The following is a 22,687-nucleotide window of genomic DNA, read 5'->3' on the forward strand; positions in this document are numbered from 1 at the left end:
TTGCAATGACTGCTAGATATTTGAGGACCAGAATACATACTGGGGAAGCCAATGACCTCATTTTGCCCCACCCCCTCCGTATTTAGCTACAACCTTGATTATAAATCCGTAACACTTTCATTCCTTGTACATAAACTTATACAAGTATCCTACATAAACTTTGTAAAAGTTGTCAAATGCAAGTAAAACACAATCCACCCACACTGAGTATGGTGCTTGTCCGCTCCTTCCCTCTTGAAAGGACATGTAAGTTATAACCAAACAATAGCCTTCTTCCGTCTGTGTTTACTCAGAAAGCCAGCCTACCTTTCTCAGGCAAAGAAGCAGGTCAAGGTTGGATTATTGGGGAATGTAGTTCTAATATTACTAAGTAACATTTTGTAGCATACTTAATTGCTGAGGAAGCTGGTGAACCCATTAATGTGTATACAGGAAATCCACATTTGGTTTTATGACCAGTCCTTTTTTGCTACTCCAGGTCGTATGGGAGATCTCCTGGCTCCAAACCTCTGAATAGGGCATGCTCTTTCCCTGGAAGAGCTTCTGTACAACTTAAAGCAGTTGCAGGAGGAGCAGCTGTAAAATCAAGAATTGATTTACTACTCCAGTAGCAAGAAAATCACTGGATGCCCATTTGAAAATCAAAGATAAAAATAAAACACACAAATATATGCCTTCCATTTCAGTTTGTAAAATAGCATGTCTGTATGACAAATCAGGCTGGGTGACTATTCACCCAGTGATGTTATCTATTCAGTTCTGTTTACCAGGGCTACAGGTCTGTTGAATGAGAGACCAAGAACCAGTCCAAGACCTGGTAATACAACATCTTTATTACTGGCCCTGAAAGCCACACATTGTAAGAAGAGAGAAGAGCAGACCTAGAATGAACTCAATTTCATTAGGAATCCAAGCAGGTGGCAACTATAGTAGCAGTCAGGGATCCCCTGAAGGTTTATTTTGTATTTTGTTGAACAAAACTGCAGCGATTGACATGATAGAAAAAGACACTGCAGAGAAAATAAAGATGATGTTGCCCACATGCAGCTGTACCTTGCTGCTGTACACTGACAACTAAAATTGGCAAGGCTGTAAGAGATGGCTTATCTGGGAGATCTCTGAGGTTCTTTTGACTGTCCTCCAGAGATTAGATGGGTTTTTTTTTTAAAAAAAAAAGTCGAACTTCATTGGAAAGAATCTGACTGTAAAGCCCAAAATAAGAAAATGCACAGGGAGGCTCCCAATTCCACAGCTGTGAAGTGTGGTTATTTTGGACTCTGACATAACAATATAGACTGGCTGCCTTCCCGCGAGCTTGTAGTTCCTCTGCTGGAAAGATCTTGGACACAAGTGTCTTTGTAACATTGATTTAAAGGAGAAAGTTACAAATGGAAATCTGATCCAAAGTAAGCATGGATAAGGGGTTGTAGGTCACATGGTCCAAGAAAAGAGGTGAGCTTGTAAATTGAAGCAGGATACTAGAATACTTTATATAAGATGAGGAGGTCTCCTTTGTTGGAGCTCCTTGAATAGAGGTTGGATAGCCGCCTCTCAGGTATTCGGACACTGACGGGGGCTGGACTCATTTGACATTGACATCATCTTTAACTGGATGATTCTATTGGGTAGAAATCCTGGCTTAAATCCAATTCTAAACCTGAATGAACTACAGAAGATAATAAATAATAATAAAATAAAACTTTATTTATATACAGCCCTATCTCCCCAAAGGGACTCAGGGCGGTTTCAACATATAAGGCAAAACATTCAACTGCCAGAAGAAAAACCATACAGATAAAATAAACATCAAAAAACATAAAATCCTACTAAAACACACATAAAAATTGAAAAACCAATTTCATTATGGCTCCATCAGACAGATTCAAAATACCAATGGCCAGAATTACAAAGTGGACACAACCAACTATAAAAGGGGTGGGCAAGGGATACTGCAACAGTGTATCATAGGGCCAAGGAAGTGGATAAAATGCTGAATAGAGTACTATCTAATGGCCTAGGGACTATTCATTCTCAAAAACCTGCTGGAACATCCAGGTTTTCAGGACCCTTTGAAAGAAGGACAGTATGGGGGCTGATTCCTTCAATCAGTACATAAATGTTGACTTATGCAAATTCAGAAACTGATTCAATGTCATAGCAAATGGATTTAGTCCTTCTGTGCTGGTAATGTGACTGGATCTAAGATTTCTAATCACCAGTTGGTTAGGATCAGTTGATATTCTGCAATCCACAGAGAGTGCAGATAGAGCCTATGGGAAACCACACTGGCATTGAAATAAAATATAAAACTATTTTGAAATCTATGAAAGGGGTATTTTAATTCTGAAATGAGACCGCAACAAGGGCAGATGATGACATTTCGCTACTTGAAGCAAAACAACATTTTGTATCAATGGCTTGTATGACTGAGTGGAAGGAATCCTTAGCAAGTCTACAGATGACACAAAACTGAGAGGGATGACTAACACATTGGAAGATAGGAACCAAATTAAAAAGGACCTAGACAGTATGGGGGAGTCAGAAACACTAAAAAGCAAAACAAAATCAGCCTTGCTGGAGAAGTTAAAAACAGTAAGTAGAAATTTTATTATTATTATGTACACAGTAGGGCTATGCAAAAATCCAGAGGTGGGCCGTATGTCATAAGGGATTTGGTAAATCCGTATTTATGACCTGCATTACGAAGCCAATGCTACATGCTCTCCCTCCCCAAAAAAATTAAAACAGCCATCTACTGAGATTTTGTAAGAAGTTATTTACTTTTGTAAGTCGCAGTGAGTCAGCTTCTTCAGGGTAAGTAAACTGTACTGGGTGGTGCAAGCAAACTTGGTATGCCACATGCTCTCCCCAGACTATCAGGGCTGAGGGACACGGTAAGGAAGGATACATTGAGGATTCTTGCTTTCCTTTGGTTTTAAAAGTGTAATTCAGTTCAGTGCAAAGTTCAGTGTGTGTGTGATTCTTGAATTTGCAAAACATCTCCCCCCCCCCCCCCAGTGTCTGTGTTTTATGGAGTTGGGGGGGGGGGGGAAGCATTTTAATCCCCTAACAGGAACCGATTTGAAACTGGGATGGTTACACTAACCATGAATGATAACATTGAACTGCTTCCAAGAACCACAGTATATATAACTTGATGGTCACCAGAGATTGCAGATTTTTTAAAAAAAATTCCTGCACATCAGCAAAGCACTAATGCTACCAGTGGTGAACCTCACTCCACCCGCAACAGGCCCCATTGGTTCCTATTAGATGTTGCACCAGGAAGTGGTCATGACACTATCACCAGTGCAACCCAATCCTCCCAAACACCTGCACTATGGCCAGTCCTCAGCTTGCAACCATAGATGCCCCCAATGAACTAGTGCTAACATTTACTGTGGCACAGAAAATCGCCATTGCTGTCACATTGAACATGTCCCCATCTAAGGGCATGGCTCCTGCAGTAACTCACAAGGCTATGGCAGCCCTGTACCTCATGGGGCAGGATGGACAAGTCACAGCCGCATGTGATCTTAGTGAAGGCAGCTGCAGCATACATGAATACTCTAATCACCCTCACTAGCCTCATGACAATACTTATGGCACCAAAATGCTAGTACAGTATGGGAAATCTTCGCCCCTTCAACTCCCACAATTCCTAACAGCCGGTAGGAATGCTAGTAGATGTTCCCAACTAGAAGGGAATGGTGAAATGGGTTTTTTTCAATGTATGGGATGACAAGTAGATCCTGCACTCCCCTATGCCATCTTCCAAAGGATCATGACCAGAAGCAACACACACACACAAGGAGAGTCACTCCAGCACAGAAAAGGGTAGCAATTGCCATCTGAATGTTGGCTTTCCAATAAGAGTTAAGGCACAGTACTTACATTGACACTTAGATGAGTCAACTTGGCTTTTGGGCTGATATTTTCCATAACATTTCTAGACTTATACATGAATATAAACATTAGTACTCAAGATAACAATGCTACAATCTCCAGGCTTTGGAAATTATTCTAAAAACCTACTTTTCAACACTTAGTGGCTCACTAATTCCTCTACCTTTTCCCTGCGAGAGCTCTCAAAAGTCCAATGAAAACCAGACGTCATAGGATTTTCCCTTCCTTTTCTAAAAAATGACTCCAGTCTCCACTTCCAGTGGTGAAAGGCTTTGAAGTCCCAGCACAGCATGCTACAAGTATTTTGATACTTCCTCATTAGGGGTAGAACATGAGCCAAATAAGCCCCCAGGTGCCAATATTACACCTGACAAATGAGGCACACGACTGGAAAAGGGTGGACACTTCCTTGCAGTTAATGGCCATTTCCTCCCTGTTTCATATTAACAGGAAGTAGTTGGGAATTAGAGGGAAGGTTCTTCCTTGAGGACCTGCCTTATCAAAAAGGTCTGAAGTCACCACTTCTTACAAACAAAAACTTGGACGCAGGCTCCAATCTTGTGATTCCATCCTCATTTACAAGGACTTCTTTCACCCCCACTGACTGTACTGTGAACAGGATGTTATGATTTATTTAACACTTAGAGCGGGTGGGAGGACAAGGTGGATGGTGCCCTTAGATGTAGTCTATGAATAATTGATGGCTCTAGAGGCTTAATTTTTCCTCAGGGAAACCTTTCGACGACAGGCTGCTTTGCACTGTGTTTAAGTGAGATAGATTAAGTTGAAACCATTTATGGGAGGTAAAAATGAATAACACACCAAACAAGAATACAACTACATTTACTCAGTAAGATCTCATGAACAGTTAGGTTGAATGAGGTGTATTTGGATGTTTGTGGGTGTTTAAGGCCTTTTCTTCTTAACATCAGTTGCAACAATTTAGTTCAATGTTGTCAAGTAACATAAGGAGCACCTTGTGGAGTTTGCAATAACGTAATGCTTGTGTAATAGCAAAGACCACCTTTGTTACATGGCTCCAATAGAAAGCAGTAGCTAATGCCCAAAACAAAATATTACAGAACTTGAAAAAGTTATGCTTTCAGAGCCAAAGTCTGTGGGATCTACTAGGTAGCCAGCCTGGTGGATGCTGGGAACTGCAATAAAGCAGTAGTTTTTCAAACTCAGTGATATCAAGCATATGTCTGGAATCTATGCAGGGGCAAGAAACACTGCAAGAAATAGATTCTGATAGGAGATAACAGATATTTAATATATATATTTTAAAAAACCTGCAATGTTATCTGTTTGGGCAGTTCTTCCCTAACTTTAATGCAAGGTAGTCTTTCAGAAATTTTTTTGAAGTCCTAAGTATTCTGTGAACGAATATAGCTGGTCTTCCTTATCCATGGATACTCTAGCCACCCATTTCAACCATCCATGGCCAGAAAATATATTTTTAAAAATAAAAATAATCTTTTTATGCCATTGTATATGATGGGATTTGAACATGCATGGATTTTTGTATCCACAAGGTGTCCTGGAACCAAACCCCAATTGATTAACAAGGATCCATTCTATAAAGATTTTTTAACCTATTAGGGCACAATTGGATTTATTGAGAAGTTCTATTTTGGGGTTTTCTCCCCATGATTTTATACGAGGATTAAAATATACCATCTTTTGGAGCTGGTAGAAAAAGGTCTTTGATTATACCAGGAGCTGACAGAAAATATTCTGGGATTAAAGAACTTCCTACATCTGATTTGTGCATTTGACCTGAATTATCTAATTAACTCTTTAAAATAGCCATGCATTCTTATCTTTTTATTGAAGTTGGGATTTGAGTGTGTGACCTCATTCTGGTGTTCCATTCTCAATCATTGATGGGCCCTGAAGTAATACATAGGTTTAACTAGGGTTCCTCAATGATGTACCCTGTGCATTGGAAACAGCCTTGAACCAATATACTGTCATCTGAGTCTGAAAAAGGCCATTTTCTGGTGTATAATATTCTCTGTGCAAGGGCAAGGTAGAGATAGTAGTGAGTTCTTGTTCCCATGTTGAAAAACATATACACAAAAATGGCCACCACCATATTCAGCTAACTTAGTTCAGGCTTCTGAATGTTGCAGCAACGGCATTACTTTTTTTAACAGGACCTTAGTATATTCACAAGCAATCATCTGGAGAAGATGTGTGTGTGTGTTTCATTTGTATCTGTGTGTCTGTATTGCCTATGCTGTCTTTCATTTGAAGTGTTCAGGTAATGCTTCTTACATTTAAAACATGAAGTTATTTTATTTTATTTTAGTGCAAACTACACATTATTATTTCCACGTGCAATGTGTTAAATGTTGCAAAACTATCCGTTCTGTCAAAACCTATCTGAAAGAAAACAAGACACCCTACAATCTTAACATCCAAACTGACTGGTGATTATCAAGAATTAAATGTGTAGGAATTCTGAATCTGAGATGTCTGGATGACTTTTGTTTTTCCATAATTGTATGAGGTTTCTACATAGTATTTAAGAATCAATTATATTGCAATTGATGCAATTAACACTAATAATCCAGTAAAAGTCAGTTGGAGGTCTATTGAAGACATTAGAAAAGAGGGACTATATGGGTGTTATTAACCTATGTTGAATTTTGCTAGACATTTCCTTTCTTGCATAATAAATATACAGTAGTTAGCAAGGCTGTCATTATAATTTTGTAAGAACAATGGCTCATCACTTTCTTTCCTCCGGCACCCTCAACTAATTCAACATACAGCACATACACAAAATGAACCCACGTATCATTCTACCCATCTATCAATCAACTGTTGCTCCCTAGTTATTAAAATCTATGTTTTCAGATTTGTTAAAGATATCTCTAACAGAACAACAGTTGCCAACACACCTTTTCATTATTTTAATTTCACACACACATTTACTTCTCTACTTCATGATTTGCTGCCATACCTTGCTTATCACACATGCTTATTAACAAATTCCCATTTTGTTGACTGTGTTATCATTTTGAAGTTTCAGTTACACTTGACAGGATTGGACTCCTGGGCTTTTGTTTAGTTATATGGCACTGAGACAGTTCTTGTTGCTCTTATCAACAATCTATTTACATATTTGTTTCAAAAGTGTACTTCATCATATCTCTAAGGTGCATCTCTGAAGTAAATGCTCTTACTTCATTCTGCATTCATAACTGTGGCCAGCTTAGCTTGGTGTATAACTGTCCCAGAACAGCCCTGGATTGAACATATTTGTGCCAAATCCAGGGCTGTTGTCTAGACTCTAAATAGCCCAGGAGTACATCTGCTCTACTGGGAGGGCCCACATCTCATCTGCTTTATCCCACCACTGCCATTGTTCCTAGCTGATCATGGATTTTTTTTTCTGAGTTCCTGGTCTTTATGAGTGCCTCTGCTAATGCTGGAAAGGAGCATCCACATGACCTGCAAGAAGAGGGAGGTGATCTCATTCTCACATCAGAAGAGGGCTGCTACAGCTAGGAACATTGTGACCAACTAGAAGCATCAGGGGTGACATTGGCATGGTTCATCACCTTTCCCTGTGCTGATGAATCTGGACAGTCGATCAGACTGAATCAGACTTGATCCCTCTGTCTACATTGTCCCAAATCTGCAGGACACTCCAGAGCAGAGTTTCTCAAACTGTGCTCCTCCAGATGTTTTGAACTTCAGCACCCACAATTACTTAACAGTTGGTAAGGTGGCTGGGATTTCTGGGACCAAAAGTTCAAAACACCTAGAGGAGCAGAGTTTGAGAAACATTGCTCCAAAGTATCCTTTGTTAGCCTTCAAATACCCAGGGGTCACTATTTTTCATTGGTTTGCCATATCTGGGAATCAATGAGACCACCATGGGGTGCCAGAGAGAAAGATACACCTTACCAACTGTTATGGGGGGAGGGAGAAAAATCCCCATTTTTGCTGGTTATTCCCCCTCCCCTCTTCCCATATCATTAACAAGAGTTGTTTCCACAACAGGGACATGGGTGGAGGAAATAACAAGAAAACAGAAGGAAATGGTTTTCCTCCTTCAACCCACCCTCCACCTCCATAAAATGGAGTATCCTTATCTCTCTAGCATCCTCTGGTGGCCTCCATCCGGATAATGGAACAGTACCAAATAAACTTTACTCCCTTTCAAAACCTGTAACATGCCATTTTCATTAAAATATTGTAATTAACAATGTTTTCCCAAAAGGAATGCATTATGTGTGACACTGCTTTTAAAAAACATGTTTCTTTGTCCTAACATAGACAAGCATACCAAATCTAAGTTCTTTGAGTTATTTCTGCACTGGCTTTCCAACTACAGGGAAAATCCAACTTGAATTTTTATTCCCACTAAGGAGGGAAATACAGCCCTGAGAAGCAAGTAGAGTTAGCCTTCTGTGTTCACAGATTCTGCATTCATAGACGCAATCATCTATTTATTTATTTATTTATTTATTTATTTATTTATTTATTTATTTGGTATGCTTGTATACCGCTAATATCTCAGCCTGTGCGGCGACTCATTGCGGTTTACAACATATTAAAATATACAATATTGAAATATACAATTCGCTAAGCATATAAAACTAAAATTTTAAAAATACATACAAAAACATACACAGTATTGGGCCACCAATACAGATCGGGACATCTCATAGTTAAAATCATCATCCAATTCGTTGTCTTGATTGCTAATCCATGGTCAGATAAAAACATCACGACGAAGGTCAGTTGAAGACTTGCTCAAACATCCAGGTTTTTAGTTTTTTCCTAAATGCCATTAGCGAGGTGGCTGATCTTAATTCAGTAGGGAGGGCATTCCAAAGCCGGGGGGCCACCGCAGAAAAGGCCCTATCTCTCGTTCCCACGAGCCGCACCTGTGAAGCAGGTGGGGTAGAGAGAAGGGCTTCTCCTGAAGATCTAAGGGTCCTGGTGGGCTGATAAGCCGAGATACGTTCGGATAGGTATGTAGGGCCAGAACCGTTTAGGGCTTTAAAGGTCAAAACCAGCACTTTGAATTGGGCTCGGTAGCTAATCGGTAGCCAGTGAAGCTGGTACAGCAGAGGAGTTGTGTGCTCCCTGCGCCCAGCCCCTGTTAATACCATGGCTAAAAAAATATGTATTTTTAACTCTAAAACCCCTCCTTGATTTTGGAATTTTACTATGCCAATGTATATAGTGGGACTTGAGCATCCACAGATTTTTGTATCTATAGGGATCTTAGAACCAAATTCCAGCTGATATTGAGGACCCAGTGCATCCTAGCTTTTAGGCAGCCTTGATATCTGACACCCCTCATTCTGGAAATTATCAGTGAGAGGAGAACTACTATGGGCTCACAAGATACTAAGCTCAGCAAGTAAGTGGACAATGCAATACAAAACAACAAAAGCCAAAGTCCAGCATCCTGAATATCAGCAGTGGACAGATCCGGAACTCTGCAAGGCTGAATGAATGGGCTTTGATTACAGAAGAAGAGATGGGCAACCCAGCAGATTTTGAATGAAAGGATTCCCTACAGACTTAGAAAGCTGCATTCTATACTAAATTGTACAAATTACTGTGCATACTAACACAGTCCATTTTAGAACTACAAAGTGTAAGAATACCCTATAGAGACATATATGTGTAGAAATTTTACTTAAAAAGTCACCCACCTACCCCAAATAGATAGATTAATCCATGTGTTAATGTGAGTACAGGACTGTAACTCTTATAAAAGAATGAACCATTCCCTTTTCTAAATGGAGTTGTGAAAGGCAGAAGCTAAGACCATTTTGGGAGAACCTAAAAGAAGAACCAACCTCTGTGGTGTTACTTCTGGCCTTTTTTAATGCATGAACTGGAAAAAGGTGGCAGCAAAAAAAGGGTGGCTGGCCCCCTGAGTCAGTATTAGTGCATTCCCCTCTCCATGGAACAACCCTAGGCTTATCCATGGGTCATATCAAAATTCATAATTTTGGTCCCAACCTGCCCTTGATAAGAGGTCAACATATACATAAATATAAATTGCTTGGCGGACCTAGAAAATGCCTAGAAAGGTCATTTTACCCAGCACAAGTTCGTGGATTTGGGTTCTGTGATTTCTTACTTTCTTAGCATTCACTTAAAAAAAAACTGTGTTGCTCTCCTGAAAGCTATTCTAGAAACCTTTTGCAGAACTTCCTTTACATCCCAGCCCTGTTTAAGGAGGTAACTGAACAATTAGGCATTGCAGGAGAAAACAGTTGTATGTATGATGTAATTTGCCAACCAGAGGTCCCAAGATTACAAAATTACAATTCTTGGTCACCAAATGCTGATTGTGAGACATGTTCATGGATTAAAATGGATAAAAGAAACTGTGGGGTCATGGTAACTAGTTCTCCCTGTTGATCTTTAATCATTTTTCCATAACTCTAAACAGAGTTCTTGAACACTTCCAGACAGCGCCAAAATCCATGTTTTAAAAGTGGGTTTAAAAATCCCAGGACCTAGCCGAAGATTCACACACAGACCTGTCAGTCCTGGGATAGGGTCCCCTGCTGTCCTCACAGTCTTCTTTTGAATTGGATCAAGATGGAGGGCAGACAGAGGATATCTAGTGGATTTTTTTTAAAAAAAATCTCTCTGTTATGTGCTGGACCATATATGGGCTCCGAATATCTAAATATAAATATAAGCAGATTTGCATGTGTGCATACGAGGGCCAGGACATAAAGGAAATCTCTCTTCCCCCCGCCCCCCCTTCTTAATTCAACCTCTATTTAAGATTGTAAAGTATAAAGTGTAAAAGGAAGAGGTTCGGAGAGTTCTAATTGCTTTCCATTTGTGCTTCCCTTGACCCACCTGTGTGCCCGTTTGACAGCCCAATTGGCTGATCATCTGTTTCAAGCTTTTAAAAAGTGCGTGTGTGCTGGAGCAGTCTATACAGAGGGGAGGGAGGGAAAGCACGTGTTTTGCATGACCACAAGGATATACAGTCATGCAGAGGTGCACATTTTTTAGCTGGAACCAAGTTATAAGCACACCTTTTTACAAATGTTTTTACCTCTTAACCTGACTTCTCCCGCGCTTTGACTAAATGTTGTTTAGCCATTCCTTCTTTTAACCTGGTTACTTCTGGGTTTTACAGCCTATGTAGAAGGTCCCTCTATGTACACACAAGTTCAACTTAGCCTACCATTTTTTCTCTTCCTTATACTATATGGTACTGCCCTTTTAAGCTAAACTAAATCTGAATCTATGATGCTGAGGTCTATGTTTATAAGTGATTCCTGAAGTTTCAACCTTTTGGTAATAAACAGTTGCAAAATGAGAGACCGTTAAAGAGCCACAGTTCAGCAATTGATGCTTCCTTTAAAGAACTCCAAGGCCACCAGTAATTTCATAATCCCAGATCCTTCACAAGACACAAACAAGCTTTTAAAAAGCTAATTAAGCTGCACTCCACAAGCAGAATGCAAATTAAATAAGAAATTAGAAAAGTAGCCATCAAGAACATGTTCTTTGGTTTTCATGGAAAAATCAATATAGCCTTACCTCTATTATTTTACTTTTTGAATCTACACATACTGACATCCTTCTGATGGTCGCTTTTGGGTGCATTGTGAAAAACAACTAAATATAGCTTTAGATCAGGGTGGGTGGGAATGGAAAACAGCAGAGACACAAGCAGAGCTCCTGCGGCTATTACGTCATTCATTATTTTATTATGTGCATTGCCCTCTCTAACCATATCTGGATACCACTTGAAAATGATAAAGATCTGATGACTTATATAAGCTCCCATTCTTTTGTGTTCATATACACAATGGTTTCCTTCAAGGTCAGCTGGGGAGAGAAAATGCTATTTATCCTTTCTTAAGCAGAGTGCTAACGAATGAAGCATAGACATATGGGTTTGGCAGAAAAATGTTACAATGCAACATAGTCCTGTTCAGGGTTCTTGTCATCTATCTACCAAGATAGCCCACTCATAGTTCGCATCTCACCTCATTTTCTGTTTCCCCTTATAACAGTCAACCATCATTCTGTGTGACTTTAGGACTTTTCTTTTTCCTCGCAAAAAAAGCCCTCCATTTTTGAATACTTTTTTGTATTTCTGAAGTCTTTGAAATCTCCAATTCCCTCTGTACAGGAATAGTGGTGAAATCCAGTTTTGCATTACAGTTAAGCAGAGTGTTAAGGAATTGGGCAAGAGGTCAGCAAAAAAAATGCTCTGTATAGGACTTCTTTTTGAGGTTCATGCCAGTTGGCCATTCCATTTACTAAGATAATCCATTATTCAAAAGCAATAGTTACTTTTTACTTTCATTTTGAACAAAACCATGATGCTACTGGCCTGTGATAGAAAACACAATGGTTGAGTATCCCATATATGAAATGCTTGGGATTCCCAGCATTACCAAATGCTTTTTATTCCAACATACTATGGATGTCATCACATTGAGGTTCCTAATGCAAGCGACAATGGGGGAATTTGCCAGGCAGCATGACAAATTCATGGGGCAGCAGTGGAAACTGTCACCCCACACTCCGCATTGCCTGCATTGCTGCCTTCCCTATCACATGGGGAAAGCATCACCACCCAGCTAGCCCCGTTGTGGACTATGAGAACACGGCAGGCATGTAGCTGGGGGGGGGGGGGGCTTCAGCCCCCCCCCCCAAATTCTCATGGTGGTTCGCGAAAAGGCCTTACTGGTGCATTATTTAAACTGTTATGTTTATTCATATCATGATCTGATCACCATACTCAATATATCCCATATGCATGGGGGTATTGGGGTAATGATACAAAAGGTTTGCTAGGGTAGACCCTTTTTCACTCAGACTCAGCCCCCCCCCCCAAAAAAACTCAGCCCCCCTGAAGCCCCCCCCTGAAAAAAATCTCCGCCCCCCTCCCTCGAATCGAAATCCTGGCTACGGGCCTGGAACACGGGTAGCCACCTGTGTTCTCAGGGGTCCATCCTAGGACACTTCCAGGATGGAGTCCTGCTGGAAGTAACCTTGCATCCTGTGAAGGGCTCTGGCGAGCTCCATCTTGGAATTATCCTAGGATGGAGCCAGAACTTAATTGAACTGGTATTTTCCAAAATGAAATGTATCAATACTCCCTGTGTTTGGCTATTTGGGAGGTATCTAAAATGGTTGTTACCAGTAAACACGGAGGTTTATCATTATTATTATTATTATTATTATAGTCAACAGCAATCCAGTAAGGGCAAGAGAAATGTTACCAATAAAACAAAATGATCATAATGCATAGTGTAATGTTGCACTTAAGGTCCCCTAAGCATTGGGGCCTCGATGGTGGTGGGGTTGTGGAGGGATGGGTGTGTTGTTTTGTGGTGTGTATGAGGGGAGGCATGTAATTTTGTTGTTTTTGGCCATGTTTACCTCCTGTCTTCTTTTCCATCTCTCTCTTACATTCTCTGTTTCTCTTTCTCCTGTCCACATTTCTCCAAACTATGTTCTCCACTTCCTTTCTTCCTTTGCTCCACCCTACCTTTCCAATTATTTCTCCCTCACCACCTTTCACAAGGAAACCTTGAATCCATGGCTGTGACATGTTTGATTCTCAAAATTTTAAAATTGCAAGCCTCATTAAACTCAATAGGGTTTGCTACAAGCTGGGTAGATGCGGGGAATGCCGTGGATGTAGCGTACCTGGATTTCAGTAAGGCCTTCGACAAGGTCCCCCATGACCTTCTGGCAAGGAAACTTGTCCAATGTGGGCTAGGCAAAACTACGGTGAGGTGGATCTGTAATTGGTTAAGTGGACGAACACAGAGAGTGCTCACTAATGCTTCCTCTTCATCTTGGAAAGAAGTGACAAGTGGAGTGCCGCAGGGTTCCGTCCTGGGCCCGGTCCTGTTCAACATCTTTATTAATGACTTAGATGAAGGGCTAGAAGGCATGATCATCAAGTTTGCAGACGACACCAAATTGGGAGGGATAGCCAATAGTCCAGAGGACAGGAGCAGAATTCAAAACGATCTTGACAGATTAGAGAGATGGGCCAAAACTAACAAAATGAAGTTCAACAGCGACAAATGCAAGATACTCCACTTTGGCAGAAAAAACGAAATGCAAAGATACAGAATGGGTGACGCCTGGCTCGAGAGCAGTACGTGTGAAAAAGATCTTGGAGTCCTCGTGGACAACAAGTTAAACATGAGCCAACAATGTGACGTGGCGGCAAAAAAAGCCAATGGGATTTTGGCCTGCATCAATAGGAGCATAGTGTCTAGATCTAAGGAAGTAATGCTACCCCTCTATTCTGCTTTGGTTAGACCACACCTGGAATATTGTGTCCAATTCTGGGCGCCACAATTCAAGAGAGATATTGACAAGCTGGAATGTGTCCAGAGGAGGGCGACTAAAATGATCAAGGGTCTGGAGAACAAGCCCTATGAGGAGCGGCTTAGGGAACTGGGCATGTTTAGCCTGAAGAAGAGAAGGCTGAGAGGAGATATGATAGCCATGTATAAATATGTGAGAGGAAGCCACAGGGAGGAGGGAGCAAGCTTGTTTTCTGCTTCCTTGGAGACTAGGACGCGGAACAATGGCTTCAAACTACAAGAGAGGAGATTCCATCTGAACATTAGGAAGAACTTCCTGACTGTGAGAGCCGTTCAGCAGTGGAACTCTCTGCCCCAGAGTGTGGTGGAGGCTCCTTCTTTGGAAGCTTTTAAACAGAGTCTGGATGGCCATTTGTCAGGGGTGATTTGAATGCAATATTCCTGCTTCTTGGCAGGGGGTTGGACTGGATGGCCCATGAGGTCTCTTCCAACTCTTTGATTCTATGATTCTATGATTCTATGATTCTATGAATCTGAATGTTCCTGAACACACAGGATTATTCTGTTGGCTTCTTACCCTCTTGATCTGTTATTGTCATCATCAATGCCATTATGTCAACAAAATATATGACAATTACCAGTAGAATTATTGTTGCTGTCATGATTTTTTGAGGTTGAGAAAAATTATTCAACCTGCCACAAAAAATGAAAATGAAAATGTTTCAATAGAAGATGCATATTTTGTAATGGGAGCAATCCATTAAAATTAGAATTATGTGTGGATACATTTATTTGATTGGATTACAGTATCCACTTGATAAAATCAATGTTTGGGAAAGTGCTGTTCAAACCAAAGCTTGAAAAACTTTACTTAATGGGGCTAAAATCCCCATTTGTTGTTTAAAAAGCATTTCTTAGGAAAGTATTAAAAATGAACCTGGGGGTAGGACTAGATTCCTGGGACTCAGATTTTGGTCCCAAAGTCTTTGTCCTTGGATATACCCAACAATATAGATGCATGAATGGACCCAAAATGTTCCAATACAAACACTTGGATCACAGTTTTCTCACCCTCTCCGTTTCTGAGACCCTATTAAAAATTGATGGAACATAGCACCTTTCCAGTATACGTCAATGGAAGCCTAAGGCAATTATAATTTCCACAAGGGGGTGGCACAATGTAACTTTCCTCTGCCCCTGCCTCATTAGTGGTGGGTTGGATCAGAGGGTGGAGCTGAGCCTAACACTGTCCAGCAATCATAGCACAGCCTGAGAAAAGGCATTGCAAAAGGAGGTATTAACTAGCACCTGAACAATGCTGGAAAAAAGTACTTACATCTTCCAACACATCAGTATATGCCACAACCATCATTCTAGATTCTCTTCATCCATCGGTAAAATGGGGAGATTAGTGGTCTTGTGTGCCCAGAAATTAACAATTGATGAGCACTTTGCAAACACGAAAAGTAATTAATAAACAACTAATAGCCACAACAGAAGAAAGTGGGCGGCTTTTATCTACATACCATCACATGACTTAGAGTGGGAAGAAAATTACAGAACGATCATGCCAAATCAGGACAATTCAAGATTAAATCAGGAATTCAGGGCATGTCATGAAGCTGACATGCAGAGACTGCAGGGCTTGGGTGGTTGCTGCTCTTACTGAACCGGCTACTGGCCAATCCTTGGAGTGTCACTTACATCAGCTCCAAAGGAATTGGCAAGCCTCCCCTTCAAGCAAGAGATAAGATGTCACCATCAGTTAATAGGAAGTGGCAAGGAGGCATAACAATAGATGTGGGGGCAGAGTGAGGGAAATTGCAGAATAAAAGTACCCTTTCCCCTTTTGACAAGCATATAAGCTAAAGTCTTTCAAAAATATCCATTCATTTCTCTTCGAATTATTCATATGCTGGTTAACTCATAAGTGTTGCAAAAATTCAATGCTTTCTGGGATTTTTTTCTCAAAATAAATGATCCACTTCTTGGATGATTTTTGGATCCACTTCTAGCTGCCCTGAGTCCCTTCGAGGAGATAGGGCAGAATATAAATAAACTTATTATTATTATTCTTAACTTTAAGTCAAAAGGTTTCAGGATGGCTCTGAGTAGTTGTTCATTATTGGCATTATTAATAGCATTTGCAAAAAACTGCACCATTTGATTTTTTTAAAGGACTGAACAATGCATCACAGTTACTTTCAAGAATATTTGGCTCATATTTATTTATTTCATTTAAATCACATCTTTCATCCAAGGAGCTCAAGGAAAAGCATGTGGTCCTCCTCTCCCCCATATTATTATCAAAACAATCGTAGAAGATATGTTGAGTTGGAAGATTGTGTTTGGCCCATGATCAGGTTTTATGGCTCCATAGGAGAAAGGGATTCTACCCGCTACACCATACCAGTTTTCATAGTTTTGGACTATATTGCAATCACACTACAATCCCTTTATCCATGGATTTGTTATCCATGGTTTCACATACCCATGCTCCCAAAATATCCTCCACTTATCCAAATCCTCTCTTACAAGGAGAGCATCCCTTATCTGGAAATCTGAAATCCTCCAGAACTGTTCACATGGGTGGCTGAGATAGTGAGTACTTTGCTTTCTGGTGGTTCAATATACACAAACTCTGTTTCATGCACAACATTATTTAAAGTGTGGTATAAAACTATATTCAAGATATGTATATAAGATATATATGACCATCAATGTTTAGAGTAGGGTCCCATCTGCAGGACATATCATTATGTACTTAGATGCAAATATAAGTATAGACCAGTGGTTCTCAACCTGGGGTCCCCAGATGTTTTTGGCCTTCAACTCCCAGAAATCCTAACAGCTGGTAAACTGACTGGGATTTCTGGGAGTTGTAGGCAAAAAACATCTGGGGACCCCAGGTTGAGAACCACTGGTATAGACAGTCCCCGAGTTCCAAACATCCAACTTACAAATTACTCATAGGTAAGAACAGAGGCGAGACAACAGGAAGTGAGAAAAATCTTCCCCTAGGAATGGAAATTCATTTCTGAAAAAAGTTCCTGAAAGATTGCCTCTGCATGTTTTCTCTGTAAAAGATCTAGTATTCAGTCTTTCCCTGGCATCTTCAGATACAGTGAGGGAGGACCTATGTCTAGAACATTGAAGGATGTTGATCAGCCAGTGCTGACTTCAGACGGGCAACCTTATACGTTTCAGGAGTAAACCAGTTCCATTTCTTATATCCTGGGCCCCCATGAGCTGCACTTTTGTTTTCTAACAAAATTGAAAGATTACCTTCTGATCACCATAAAACTCTAGATGAGTTTGTGCACCTCTTGTACATTTCTGCACTACACTTCCAGCCCAAAAACAGGAAGAGCATGCCTTATCTGGAATTCTGAAGTTCTTCAAACTTATATGCAGTTTTCTTGTCAAGATTCATTCAGATTACGTTTGCCATTGCTTTTCTCTGAGCCTGAGGTCAGCCAATGGGCTTCCATGGCCAAGCATGAATTTAACATTTCAACTTCTGTAACATGTTGGTGCTGAATACCACATTTACTGGATCCATAATATGGCAGAAAAGTAAAAGATCAGGATAAAGGAGGGGTTATTACCAACTATGAGGAATCCATCCTTTCCAGGAGATCTAGGAGTAGGTGGTAGTCACTCAGAATCAAAAGCTTTTGGAAGAAGTATTACTGAAAGCAATGATCCTACAAAATTTGTTCCTCTAGTTGCTTTGGACTTCACCTCCTAGAAACTGTAGTCATATTGTCCAACAATCTGGAGTTCTCAAAGTTGAAGTACAAAGCATCTGGATAACCAAGTACATGAACCACATAGACAAATGGGGACCTATAGACCACATTGAACCCTGGGTTGCATGCAGGGGTGGCTCAACCCATTACACAAAGTAAGCATTTGCAGTATAGTTAATTTTGCCCAGGGGCGCTCTTGAGGCCTTGACATATGCGAGTTGTAGTTACTGGGATGTACAGTCACCTACAATCAAAGAGCATTTTGAATTCCACCAGTGATGGAATTGAACCAAATATGGCACACAGAACTCCCACGATGAACAGAAAATATATATCAGTGATTGGTTTGGGGGGGGGGGGGTGCCAAAATACTGTTTGCTTACCATTGAAAATTACCTAGGGCCGCCTCTGGTTGCATGTGGCCCCAAGCCTTTTGTTGTACCCCCGAGTGCCCATGATTTTTATATAAACAAATTTATACTTCTATTTGGTGGCCTCTGTTGTGCCCTCTAGTGTGCCTGATTTTTTTTACATAAATAAAATTATATTACTGTGTGAAGGTGAAATTCAGTGGCAAATGACTAAATGAACTATAGGAAGTTTTAAAAAATCAATAATTAAGTAAATTTAATTTCTTTTGCTTTAGTAACAAGAGTCAATATCATATTAATTATAGAATCAATCTAAATACATGTAGGGTTCATTTATGTATAAATATAAATTTAATAGCAATAAATCAAATACAATTAGGGGATTCAATGAGTTGTAGTTTTACAATGTCTGTAGCCTTCTCTGCCGAAGAGTACATGTGCCTCACCAAACTACAAATCCCAGGATTCCATAGCATTGAGCCATGGCAATTAAAGTGATATCAAATTGCAGTATCTACAGTGTAGCTGCACCTGTAGAATTTAACTCCTTGGAGGTTTCCAATGATGGCTTTTTGTGTTTCTCAAACCACTATACCACACTGGCAACAAAGGCCAATAGACTGGCAGCTTCCATTGTTTTTGGTTTTTTGTTGTTTTGGTTTTTTGTCTTCAAGGCAGAGTTATGAAATTCCACCTATGTGAAATTTCCCTGGGTTCTAGAATTTCAAATTTCAAATTACTATCAAAATAAGATTTATTTCACCAAAGAATAAAAAAGATATATCCCACCAAAGAATACAGGGGATATATTTGCCTTTTTATTTCAAAAAAGCATTTCCATCCCCAGGGGCAGCAAGGGAGCCTATAATATGCAACTATATTTGATTCTCACAATTTACTTGTAGACAAGAATTGTTGACATGAATAAGGATTAGTGGAGCCAGCCTTCCTTTAATCATGGCTGAAAGCATCAATTGATTTCATTGTGAAAGTAATGGATTAATCAATTGATGATGTATTTTTAAATATGGCCTTTAAGTAGGAACTGTCCTGGGTGAACGTAAGCTGTTCAGTGTCCCACGCCATGATGGCCTAGGAGAACAGGGATAGAGAAAGGAGTATTCTTATGAAAACACATGCAATTATTTGTTACAGCCCCCCAAGAAGGTCAAACTCAACCAACTTGAAACAAAACCCCACAAATCAATAATTCTGGCAGATGCGGCTTTAATTGACCAGATAATATTCAGAAGCCTCCTGAATCTTGAGCCAAATCCAGTGTTTCAGCAGGCAAATTATCATGTTTCTAGTAGTCCAGTGTGTAAAATTTCTTTTCAATGTGATTTTTGATTAAAAGACAAACTCTGAATCCTGTAGCAAACTTCTTACATTCAGTTTTCCTTCCCAAACTAGGAGATATGCAGGGAAAGAATGTACTGCAAAGGAGAAGTAGAATTGTATATATGCCCAGTAAGACTGTCTTTTCCTTTCTTCTCCCACAAATGTTAGTCTGTGAAGTCAGTCATCTTGCTCATCTCCAGATCTTAACATGTGGAGGCAAGGATGTTATTGACTCCAACTGACTTACTGCCCAGGACTCTTCTATCAGCAGAAGAGGCTGAAAAAATGCAAAGGAATAAATTTTAGTTATTATTTTATACAATCATAGAATTGGAAGAGATCATAAGGACCATCCAGTTCAATTCCCTGACATGAGGGAATAAATGATCAAAGTCTCTCTGACAGATGTCCATCCAGCCTCAGCTTAAAAACTTCAAGAGAATTGTGTATTTCTTTGATTTATATCCTGCTTTTTTCTTATGCAGAATATTTATTTATTTATTTATTTACTAACTAACTATGCTTATATCCTGTCCTTCTCACCCCAAAGGGGACTCAGGGTGGCCTTACAAATAGGCAGCATTGATGCTACAAACATACATATAATAAAATACACAATTAAAATCACACCATCCCAAATCATTATCTAAGGCCATTTCATTTGTCATATCACTATTCCTTATTCTCTTTTGCACTAGGACTTGCTATCCAAAAGCTTGGTCCCATAGCCATGTTTTTACTTTCTTCCTGAAGGACAGGAGGGAGGGGGCCACTCTAAATTTGCTAGGAAGGGACTTCCACAGCTGAGGAGCCACCACTGAGAAGGCCCTGTCTCTTGTCCCCACCTGTGAAGGAGACGGAACCAAGAGCAAGTCCTCCCCAGGTGATCTTAATCTCCAAGGTGGATCATTTCTACAAAAGTTTTAATAATTAAATAAAAGTATAATTAAAAATGAGAGCCAACATGGAGTAGTGGTTTGAGCATTTGACTTCAACTCTGGAAACCAGACTTTGATTCACTGGGCCATAGAAATCAACTGGGAGTTCACCTATACTGGGCAGTGCAGATAGCCAGCATATCATTTGGAGTGGATCCGAGCTTTTTTTGCAAGTGCAGATAAGTCTTAGTGACATTGAATGTGTCACGCACTCTTATCCCCAGAAAACTCCATGATAGGGTAGAGACATCAAAAGTCACAAATGACTTGAAGGCACATGACAATAACAACAAAAAGCAAATTAAAATAAAATGTAATCTATATAAAAAACACTGATAATGCTAAAAAATAAAAGGCACAACCCCACCACAAACCCTTCTGTTACATAGATTTTGATCCAAAACCCAGCTTCAATAAAAGAATGTTAGCTAAAGGGAAAAGTAACAGATAGAGAGTAAACTCCACAACTTGGTAGCAACCATTGAGAAGGCTTTCTCCCAGGTCTTCTCCAAATGTGCCTTTGATGGTGGTGGGATTGAGAGAAATCTTTGCCCTGAAGATCTTAAAACTCTGGCTGCTTATATATGGAAATATGATCTTTCGGATATTAAGGACCCAAACCGTATAGGGATTTAAAGTCCAAGCAGCACTTTGAGTTCTGCCTGGAAATGTACTAGAATCCAGTGAAGTTGTTTCAACAGAGTGATTGTACGAATCAGACTCAAAGTAGTTCATGTCCTCTGTCCATTTTGTGGCAATTGGTCATATACACCTAATTTATATGATTAAAAATCAAAAATATTATTTTTGACTTTTAAAAAGTGGCTACTCATTTTACATAAGCTGCAAAACCAGGGTAGCACTTTAAATAATTACTAAAAGATACAATCAAAACAATATGTAATACAAATTATTCTTGATTATTAAAAACATACTATAAATTAAAAATCTGGGAAAAGAAAAACCCAGGAAAATTAGCATCATGTCAAAATATGAATGTCTAATTAAGAGTACTTGGATGAAAGGGAATAAAGTTCAAATCAAGGTCACAAAGGGAACTGATTGAGGAAAGCTGTCATTTTTACTCGAGTTGTGAAGCTGGTTTAGTGACACAGTTTCCTCTGCATCAGAACCTTACAATGAAAAATTACACTGCCGGGGTTAATAAAGAGGGTGCACATTTGCTAAGCCGAACATCTCAATTAAAATGAAAATGGCTAACGTCTTGCTCCAAGGTGAAGTAATGAAAGGAAAATAAACAAACTCTCAAATTGCTGATAAATTATGGGCCAAATTCAGTCCCACAGTTCCAAACACTGCGCCTGTTTTCAGATCCTTCCCTAGAGAAATATCACTTTCTTCCCGGGAAGGGCTGTTAAAAAAAATTCCAGACAGAGAACTATAGAAGCCTTGCCAAAAAGGCTATGTTGAGAGAGAAAAGGAGGAGGGAGAAAAGAAAGAAGAAGAAAGAAAAAATAAATAAATAAAAGAAAAGAGAAACACTGAAGAAAGCTAGAGTCTAATTGTATAAATTTTGCTAGCTTCCAGCTGGATTTTTCCATCCAGCCTAGGATAGGTTACATTGGTACACAAAAATAAGGAGCCGTTTCCAAACAAATGGGGTTCTCTATCTAATTTATAATACATTCTCAAATTCCAGAGTCACCTTGTATTGCTAGTATTACGTATGGCTGGGTTGTATGAACATAACATTAGCAGCTTGATTGGAAGATCTCTGCTGGTGGTTATGGTTTTCATGGATGTTTTAAAACGTTTCCATTAGAAAAACTAACACATTACAAAATATAAAAATAGAAACTATCGAACAAAAATCACATTTAGTAATTCATATCTTCCTTGACAATCATCTCCCCTTTCTATCCCCCTTCCACCTGAAACTTGGGATATAAATTCTTGAGTATTTCATCTTTGTATGTAAAGATGAACAATTACAAATGCTGCAAGAGAAAACAAATGTTCCTGTGCAGTGTGTGCATCTATGCCTTCAAGCTGTTTGTTGACTTATGGTGACCCCATGAAATTCATAGGGTTTTCTTCAGAATAAT

This window comes from Anolis sagrei, chromosome 1 (assembly GCF_037176765.1).
Source record: "Anolis sagrei isolate rAnoSag1 chromosome 1, rAnoSag1.mat, whole genome shotgun sequence".
NCBI classification, from domain to species: Eukaryota; Metazoa; Chordata; class Lepidosauria; order Squamata; family Dactyloidae; genus Anolis; species Anolis sagrei.